The sequence below is a fragment of the Mytilus californianus genome, unplaced genomic scaffold, assembly GCF_021869535.1.
Source record: "Mytilus californianus isolate M0D057914Y unplaced genomic scaffold, xbMytCali1.0.p SCAF_19, whole genome shotgun sequence".
Lineage (NCBI taxonomy): Eukaryota > Metazoa > Mollusca > Bivalvia > Mytilida > Mytilidae > Mytilus > Mytilus californianus.
The window spans coordinates 8,961,332-8,971,168 of record NW_026262667.1 but is presented as its reverse complement, the minus strand read 5'-3'; positions in this window follow the sequence as shown (position 1 = coordinate 8,971,168).

The window sequence follows — 9,837 nt, the reverse complement described above, 5'->3', positions numbered from 1 at the left end:
ATAAGGTAAAATATTTCCTTGCACTTCAAAAGATACTAAAAAATTCAAAAGATCTTTTAGATTTAACATAAATTCTAATACACTTTCATCTTGCTGCTGAATAGTATTAACACATTCAACTCTTTACACTAAGTATTCCCCATTCCAAACTAAAAGACAATTGCAAGAGTTGGTCCTGCTTTGTTTCGTAAAAACAGAGTGGCCAATGTAGATACAAGTATATTGTCTTAGAAAGGGATAAAGTACTTTGTGAAGGGTCACCCTGATTCTAACAAAAAAATCTCCGAAACTGACATTATCAAGATGCTTGATTTCTTGATTGACAACATTTTTGTTACGCTTGGAGGACGTGTTTTTCAACGAATAATCGGCATTCCCATGGGTAAAAACTGTGCCCCTCTTCTTGCCGACTTGTTCCTTTATTCATATGAGGCTGGCTTCATAAGAAAAAAAAAAGAAGTTAGCCGTGTTCTCAATAATTAGCACGTTCCGGGTCGAATCCTAACTGTGTATTGCTACCAAAGAGACAAGTAAAATGCGGCGGGTTAAAAACGGTGTTTCGTGAAATCTCAACCTCCCCCTTTTCACCTACAGCTAATGTAGATTTAGGCTAAAACACTTGACCAGGACATGACTTTTTTACTCATTTGACATAGGCTTGTGTTCTTTGGCATCATTGCATGTGAATATATCGTCGTGAGATGATGTGCCCGGTGCCACGATGATCTTAATGTGACATTGACCCCAAGGTGTTACTTTTCTACTTTATACATATGCGTTAATTTGGCATGTGGATGTATCATCATGTTATAAAAGTTGAAGCACAAGGAATTATGTAAAATTTCTTTATTAAAAAAATCTAGGAAGGTTTAAATAACAATCAATAAGAAGATGTGATGAGTGTCGGCCAATGAGACAAATCTCCATCCAAGTCACAATGTAAACAAAGTTAACAATCATAGGTCTAAGTACGACCTTTAACACGGAGCATTAACTCATACCGAACAGTAAGCTATAAACGGCCCCAAAATAATCAGTGTAACACAATTCAAACAGGAAAACAGACGGTCTAATCTATTTACAAAACGAGAAACGAGAAACATCTATGAAACATTCCAACAAACGACAACCACTGCTGGTTCCTAACTTAGGACAGGTGCATATAATATATGCAGTGGCCGGTTTGAAGATTTTAACAGGCACCAACCTTCACCCTTAACCTGATACAGCAGTATAACATTACAACAAGAAATGGCTAAACTCTATCAAAAATACGAATTACACAAAATACAACAACGAGAACAAACACATCTCGCGACAAAGCACGAATACAACAACAAACAGCCTGCTAGTTGATAAATTGTAAATCCCCCCATTTTTGGAAGATGTACAGGGTGAAGACGTATTTTTTTTATCAGTTCACTTGATGTCTTTGAGCTGGCATGTAAGTTTGGAAAAATCGAACCTCAAAATATGAATAAAACAAGTTTTAAAATGATAAACACTTTTTGAGATCTTGCTGTTTGTTCTTCGGATTTGGATACCCGATGTGATTTATTGCCATCATACAAGGCAAACATCCAAATTGTTTATCCTTGAAGAGTTGTTTTCGTTCGGGCTAAAGCTCTCGAGGAAAACAACCCATCTCGGGTAAACAATTACAATGTTCTTTTTATATGAAGACAATAATTGTTTAATGTTACACTACTGTCTCAGGTTATGACGTCTGTTAAGGATGTTCGCTTGTTATGTTTTGGAATTTTTGTCAGATTTTCGAAATCCTATGGTTTTATCCATTTGAATGCCTTAAAAAATTTTGCCCATTGACCCCCATTTTTCTTTTTATAAATCTTTTACATGTACAATTATAAGCCATTTGTAAAAGTCTTATAAAATAGTATTTATTTATTAATAGTTTTTGAGAACTTTAACTTGTCAATGATAAGACTATGAAAAATCAATTAAGAGATAACATTTTCCCGCCTAGATTTCAATGGCTAATATCTGGAAAACAAGCACATTGACCTCTATATTTTTTTTTGCTTTTTTGCTTCCTTAATTAATCCCCTATCAATAGATACTAGTCTTATGGAAAGTTATTTATCTTGAAATTGAGTAGCAAACTTTCGTAAACGTTAAAACCCGCTGCATTTTTACACACCTATCCAATGTCATGTTGTTCAGTGGTTGTCGTTTGTTGGTGTGGTTTAAAGGTCTTTCTCGGCAGTTGTGTGCATAGATTAGACCGTTGGTTTTCCTGTTTGAATTATTTTATCATAGTCATTTTTAGGGTCTTTATAGTTGCCTGTTTGGTTAGAGACAAGGCTTGAGCAGTGTTGGAGGCCGTACTTTGACATATAATTGTTAACCTTTTATACATTGTGACAGTTAAATGAGAAATGTCTCATTGGCACTCATACAACATCTTCTAATTTAAATTGATTCTGCTGTTTGATTTTATTTTGGACCTTTTTCAAATTGTCTTAATCCAAAGTGTCCAGATCTCAACTTTTTTTTATACCCCAAACAAATGAGTGGTAGATAGGAAACAACTTGTCGTTCAGCCTGTTAATCCGTAAATTTTATCGCAAATTGTTATATATTAGATTATGGATGCTTGTCAATGTAAAATTATTAAAAAGAGAAGTATGCCCATCAAGACCTACCAGTGGTGTAATTTTCAGAAACCTTTGTTAAATAATCGTTACATGTATTACCGGAGTTATGGTACTTTAACCTGTTTAATGAACCCTTTTTTTCAGACTGTTTTTAAACTGTTAACTTTAAAACTAAAATCAGTGCCTTATGCGACAGATTGATAAAAAGCATTTGCCAGTTGCTCCCACTTTCAATGTTGAGAAAGGCAAAATGAAAGATGACCCTTTGCATCCAACTCTTCGAAAGGATAACTTTTGTTTTCAATATTAATTCATATTCACATATTTAACGAATGCTTCATTTAACACATGATATATTCAGTAAATGATTGTTTCCTGACGATACTTTTATTTTGGCATTGATTATGTCTCCTTTGACTCTCCATGGCGTCATAACACTAAATTCATGGGATGTGTTTTGATTGATATTTTAGTCTCTGACACATTTTGTTTTTGTTGCTTTTAGCTAGGTATAAGTAACTGCGAGTATTCTCAGATTGTTACTTTGTGTCTTTAGTTGGCCCGTTGACACTAGTTGTAAAGCATTTCTTTAATTCACTAATAACTTATTGTGTGATACATATCATACCATCGCATCCAACTGTAGTTTTATTGAGTAGTATATTTCTATTAATCCATATTCTATTAAAGTTCATGTTATTCTATCTTGCCGATGAAATTTAACTTTAATCTATATAACACTTCTTCGAACAACAAAATTATAATAATTAGACTTACCTGTTATTACGTGTCTATCAATATTTTTGCAACACCATTTACGTAATATTTTACTTAAGAACATATTTTTTTGTCGTAAAATTGAGCTGTCCATGGCCATGTTATACAAGCACTTGTGTTTTTATTTTATAATTAGATTTTGTCATGGGTCTAAATTTAAGTCTACTTGTTTTTGTTCACATTTTGTCGATTTTATGAGTTAGGCCTTTTTCAATTATCTTTTTATAGTGTGTCTTTTATTTGACTTGGCACAACCTTTTGAAACTTTTTTGTTCTCATTTGTTTGCTTTATTTGGCCTTTCAATGTACTTCAATTCGAGCGTCATTGTTGAGTCTTTTATAGACGAAATGCGCGTCTGGTGTAATATAAATTGTAAGCCTGACAACTTTGATATGTATTTATGAGTAATGGTACACTATTGTGAGTCTGTCTCAGGATAAGGTAAAGGTCTTTTAAAAAGTTTATACCCACTGCATTGTATGCAGCTGTACTAAGTCAGGGGCCTGTTGTTCAGTAGCTGTCGTTTGTTGGTGTGGTTCATATGTGGTTTTCCTTTCTCGTTTGTATATTAATTAGACCGTTGGTTGTCACGTTGGAATTAGTTACACTGTTATCTTGATGGCCCTTTTGAGCTTGCTGGTCGGTGTGAGCCAAGGCTGTGGGTCGAATGCCGTACTGAAACATTTAATTGCCAACTTAAACTACATTGTGTCTAAAATGGAGAGTTGACTTATCAACACTCATACCCTATCTGAAGTATGCTATAGTGTTTATTTTAGGGTAGCCAAAAATGAAATTGCGTTTCCATCACCCTAATTTCCAACACAAACTATTTTTCAATACGCGGCTGCTATATATATGAGATATAGGTACTTAAGTTATACAAATATGACAAGCATTTCAGATTAAAAAAATCGTCTTTATTTGTTTAATTTAAAAAAAAAACATCTTTTAATATATTTAATAGAGTGCATGTTACAGTGAAAATGTATAATAAGGGATTATGTAGAATCCTTGAAATTTCAGTTATTATATAGATCCCTGAAATTTTCAATGATTCTGTAAAATCCCTAAAATTTTCAGTGATTATGAATAATCCCTGATTATGCAAATACTGTAACAAATATACTTTGCAAAAAGATTATCATAACTCAATTAACAGTCGCAAAAAAGGTGAATCCATGTATAAAAGATAGTCTAAGCAGGTTCCCGCCTCCGTTTTGTCCTTCTCCATTAGAAAATTGTTTTCCAGATTTCTGCCCTTAGATAACCTCCGTTTCACACAATCAACAAAACTTACTTTAAGGCTAATTTGAAGAAAGTAACGTTGCATGGCTTAACCCTAAATCCTACAACCATTACATATATAAATGAGAGTACAAAAGTTTTGAAAAGCTTCGTCAAGGGTTTGTGGAATAAGGGCCTGCATTGGTTCTTCGCCACTAAGGTATCCGATGAGATGCATGAAGTCTTCGGAACACCCTCTTACTGGTAAGTCTGAAGTATGCTCATTTTCAAGTTCACTCAATGTCTGGTCATTGCACAGTATAGGAAAAGAAAAATCAGACGAATTAAATATTTCAGGTTGAAAATAGAGAACGTTTGGAATACCCGATGGGACTATAACCTCTTGTCGTTGTCTGCGTATTCTATGGTCGTTCCAGTTTTCCATAAACTGGTTTAGTTGAGTCTGAATTAAAGGAAGAAAGCAAAATCTTAAACATTCAATATGGAGATGATCTGCGGTACTAAAAAGTCCAATATCACGCATGTTCGCAAATGTATTTCTCCAAAATAACATTAAGTATTCCGAAAGACTTCTCCACAACCTTTCAATTCTTTGATTTCCTGTTGATCTTCCAGTTAAAAAACTGTTTAATCCAGATATTTCATCCCCATGATCGAACCGCAATGCAATGTGTAAGTCTTTAACCAAAACGTTCTCGGTGCCAGCGTCAGCACGAATGGCTCGAGGAACTCGTCGTAATTCCTTCACAAAATCAATATAAAACTTAGCAATGTATCTAGGGTTGTTGTTGGAGCAACCTGCTTTAAGCCACAATATTCTTCTAGAATAACCATCAATAGCTCCGTGAATGGCAATACCATATGGTTTGATCTTGTCATAACCGTCTATGTGTATCAGATAGTTCGGTCCACTATTGTTATAACTCCTTCTCTGAAGTATGTGCCTTCTTCGTAAGCTTACGCCATTAGTGTCTATGAAACTCAAGCAATTTCTTACATTTTCCTGTGAAACAGTGATATTGTAATTTGAGTTGAGGAGTCTCCACATTGACTTGTATCCTACATTAGTATAGCCATTAGCACGTAGTTCATATATTTTCTGACATACAAGTAATATTGGGGCTTGGTTTTGGCGTCGCCTTAACCCAAGTCTCCTTTTAATTCTTTCTATCGTCGAGAAGCTCACTATAATACCATGATATAACATAAGAAATCCACAGATTTCTTTTGTTGTATAAAGTCGACTAAAATAATATCTAACAAGATCTTCTTTTGTGCCATCTTCACCAGGGAATGGGAATGCAATGCCATCTGGTAAGAAAATAAGTACCTGAAAAATAACCAAACATATCAATGCTATAATCGATCTCAATTTACAAGCAACTTTCTTATAACCTGCACCATTGTGTATCGTAACACCCGGATATAGGTACCCTTGCCAGTGGCTTGGTTCTATGTTCATTGTCTGAGAAAAACTAAATTACTGTAAAACAATCTGCGTATAGCTACCTGGATACCAATATGATGATACATGTACAGTTATGCATTTTTTTCTTGACAATGAACAGAGAACCAGGCCAATGGCACCTTTATCCGGTGGCGATGATACACATTGTGTAAGTGACCATTCAGTGGCGGATCCAGAAGGGGGGTCCGGGGGTTCGCACCTCCTTTATTTTGGCCGATCAATGCATTTGTATCGGGACATATGTTTTGCACCCCCCTTTGCCCTGGGTTAGCACCCCCTTTTGAAAATTCCTTCATCCGCCCCTGTCATTGTTTAAATTGGACAGAAACAAATTCATTGTTTTCCTTTATCCCTTGTTAACTTTCGGACTAGTATCAACAACAAAAAAACCGGATGATCATAAACATAAAAAAAAAAATGAAGCTCTTTCCCCTTTTTGATTGAGAATTGGTGATAAGAAAACTAAAATACCAAAATAGGTATTGAATGGGTCAATAAATGATCAATCTTGCCCTGATACCCCGCTGGTGGTCATCTTGAATGATGGATTGGCAAAAAGTAACAACGCTTGGTCAGCACCTCATAAGGAACATTCATGTCATGTTTTTTTTTTACTTTCGGTCTAACTTGAAAGATCATTTCAAAAGTTCTCTTGATTCCGAAAAGGGACTTCTATTTGAAATAAGATCAATATTCTACCACTTCCGGTTAACAAAAGAATTCTTCTGGTCTCATTTAAGGCCATTTATTTACATTTGTAGATATAGGAATATGCGGTGTGAGTACCCAGATTCCACAACTATATGAAAATTATGAATGTTATCAATGAAAATCTGTAAAAACACTATTTTCGGTTTGGCCAAGGTCACTTCCGGTTTACTCTTTTCAAGGTCAAATACTTCCAATCGTTTCATAAAAATTAAAACAGTTGATATGTTTATTTAACAGAAGGGGCAATTACTCATATAAGAAGACGTCGTAGTCAATTTGTATATTACCGACTTTTGACTCCGGAGTATATTTAAAAATTTTGGACAGGTTACCTTTTCTGCTGAAATTGTGCATTCGGGTTCTCGAGTCTCGGTCAAGTAAGAGCAAGTGACAGAAGAAAAATACAATGAAACAAGAATGTGTCCAAAGTACAGGGATGCCACCCTCGCACGATCATTTTCTATGTTCAGTGGACCGTGAAATTGGTGTCAAAACTCTAATTTGGCATTAAAATTAGAAAGATATTATGATAGGTCACATGTGTACTAAGGATCAAGTTGATTGGACCTCAACATCATCAAATACGACCTGGACCAAAACTTTAATCTCACATGGGACAGACGGAGTGACGGACGTTCAGACGAACGAACGAACGGGCGAACGAATGAACGGGCGAACGAACGAACGGACAGACCAAAAAACATAATGCCCCCTCTACTATCGTATGTAGGGCATACAAAAAAGAAAGTATTCACAGGGTCAATGGTGAAACCACATCATGTTAAAAAAATCAAAGCGACATCTTGCGAAAGAAAAAAGAACCTTAACAAAAATATTTGGCAAAAAAAATTATTAATAATTAGAAGGAAATCAAAAGGTTTTTCCACAAAAAGTTTATACTCACCATTAAAATACTGTAGATGAAGCTCATCTTAAAACCCAAGAAGACACCAGGAACCGCGTGGTCAAATATTATTTTATCACTTTTGCACTAAAACAAGTCGACATTTTGAAAGTAAACATGGACTGTTTTCCAGTACAAATTTACATTTAAAACGTTCTATTGTGCAGTTTTTGAACACAAGTAAACTTTCACGAATTCGGAAAGGCGAGAAACAACACGACAAGTGACCACGATTAACTCGGAAAGTATACTTTTCTAAAGCAAGAAAGAAACGTTCAATTTAGCAAGTGTACAAACTGCAAAGTTAACTTGGACACAATAATATTTTGTACACTTTTTGGTTTGTGGTCTTGTTCAGAAGAACTCAACAAGTCAACTTGTAGTAAGTCTACAAGTTGAATTATTAATTAAACAAGTAAACTTGTTTAAGTGTACAAGTTCAATAACAATGCAACTTTCCCTCTTGTTTTTGTCGTCAAGTTGTGTTGAGAACTGATCAACTGGTGACTAATATACGTTTCCATAGCATGTAGTTTAAAAGTGTAATGATGTTGACGATAGAAAAAATTAAATGGATTTTTAAAGTTGATGTAAATGAAGGATATAAAGTGCACATGTACTCCTAATGCAAATCAATCAGATTTGATCATAGCCCTATATGTTTCACCAGTAAAGATATGAATTTCTATGAGCATGCTGAGATATAAGTCATATCTGTCTGTGTATCGTGTAGGATTCTAGTCTGCAAGACAAAAAAGAACATGTGTGTAAATATTAAATACCATTTGACGCAAAAAGACAACACTGCGCTTTCCATTGATCTTACAGCAGTAATTCTTCTTATATACATCCAATGGTTGCCGACCTCGATAATGGAGGCCGTTTAAAACTTTAAACATATCAAATGACGTATACAGAGGTACACTTTTGTCTTGTAATTGACAATAGGAATAATCATCGTGTATTGCTTTTTATGAAATTAAACATTTACATACTGTTTTTTTTTTACATTTAATTTTTAAATAAACATCACTAAGTGTTATGCTTACAGCTGTCACCATTTGTGAATTCTACTCATATGGTACAGCCGTCATTAATAAATGTGTAGGACGCCATGGTGTCATATCGCAACCCAACACAACGAAACAAAAGTTCTATATTGATACTATTCTCCGTTGAATATTTAATTTGTATTAGTCTTTGTGGTCGTTTATCACCAATGTTAAACACTTTATCAAGTAAATTTGTCAGTATCCTCCTTAACGGCATTTCTAGGAATAATTGTAGTAAGTAAAGGAAGGATACTAAACCAGACTGCTAGGTTAAGTAAATACTTAGAGGATAAAAGTCAAATTGTGATTTGACGACAAAAAGCAATCATTAAAAAAACCTTTAATTTAAATTGAAACTCTTTATTCAATTCTTATGAATCAAAAGAGTGACGGATAAATAACTGGATTCCTGTAATCTGTATTGTCTTTTTGTTTGTTTGTTTGTTTGGTTTCTTTTTTTTTTTTGTTTTTTTTTTTGTCATTTATCAAAGTAATAACGATAAGGCATCTGCTAAACGAAATTTACTGTATAAAATTTTGTGAATCGTCATATACATGTTACTGATATAATGTTTGAAGTTTGTTGACATTCCTAACCATTTCACTGACATACAATGTAAAGTACAATGTAAAGCTGTACAGACTTGCAATACGACGCTGTTAACCTCGCTGAACAATTCCTTCTCTCTTTTATGACCAACAGAAAATAAAATCACCAACAAAACATTAATTACTTTTTGTGTTCTCAGTAGAATAAAAGGTCCCAATGCCAGCTTGATTGATTGTATCAAATCAAGTGTGGTGTAATTGTTTGTTGATTACAATTTCTAAGAAATAAAAACAGTATTCTATTGCGTGTTGAAGGTGTTAATTAATTGTATATTTGAATTAAACTTCAAATTACGTTCACAGCAACGGAAAATGGTACGGACATAATGTACACCAACGATCTTGGCAGAAAATTACTTGAATTCTGCACCCAATGTCGCTATTTGTGTATAATTAAGTCTTGTTGTCACACGATACATCGATAGCCTGCTTCAAATGGCATTACGTTG